This window comes from Etheostoma cragini, chromosome 10 (genome assembly GCF_013103735.1).
Source record: "Etheostoma cragini isolate CJK2018 chromosome 10, CSU_Ecrag_1.0, whole genome shotgun sequence".
Classification (NCBI taxonomy): Eukaryota; Metazoa; Chordata; class Actinopteri; order Perciformes; family Percidae; genus Etheostoma; species Etheostoma cragini.
In genome coordinates, this window is record NC_048416.1 from 11,060,300 (window position 1) to 11,061,364 (window position 1,065).

Below are 1,065 nucleotides of genomic sequence, written 5' to 3' on the forward strand. Positions count from 1 at the left end.
TCCCTTGGGGTAAGGACCAATTCCCTACTTGAAGAAGGCGATCCATCGGTTTCCTGAGAACTATGGCCTCAGATTTAGACGTGCTGATCCTAATCCCAGCCGCTTCCCACTCTGCTGCAAACCGATCCAGTGAATGCTGAAGGTCACAGACCCACGATGCCATCAGGACCACATCATCTGTAAAAAGCAACGATGAGATCCTGAGCCCACCGGACTGCAACTTCTCCCCACCACGACTACGCCTCGATATCCTGTTCATAAATACTACAAACAATATTGGTGACAAAGCGCAGCCATGGCTGAGGCCAACCCTCACCTGGAACCCACTTACTGCCGAGAACCCGGACACAGCTCTCCTTTTGGTCATACAGAGATCGGATGGCCCTAAGAAGGGACCCCTCACCCCATACTCCTGCAGCACCTCCCGCAGTATCACCCGCGGGACCTGGTCATCCGCCTTCTCCAGATCCACAAAACGTATGTAGACTGGTTGGGCATACACCCAGGCTCCTTCCAGGATCCTTGCGAGAGTAAAGATCTGATCCATTGTTCCACGAACAGGACGGAATCTGCATTGTCTCTCTTCAACCCAAGGTTCGACAATCGGCCAAACCCTCCTTTCCAGCACCTTAAAGTAGACTCTAACAAGGAGGCTGAGAAGTGTGACACTCCTGTAATTGGCATTCACCTTCTGGTCCCCCTTTTTGAAGAGGGGAACCACCCCCCCCTAGGCACCGTCCCAGACCTCCTTGCAATGTTGACGAGGCGTGTCAGCCAAGACAGCCCCTCCACACCCAGAGCTTTCAGCATTTCTGGATGAATCTCATCCATCACTGGGGCTTTGCCACTGTAGAGTTGTTTAACTACCTCAGCGACTTCCATCAGGGAAATTGACAACAATGCCCCATCATCCTCCAGCTCTGCCGCTACCATAGAGGGCGTATTAGCTGGATTTAGGAGTTCTTCAAATTGCCCTTCCACCGCCCTATTACCTCCTCAGTTGAGGTCAACACAAAAGCGTTTCAGCTAGAAAAAAACAACAGTGTTTACGATTTCTTACTAAAT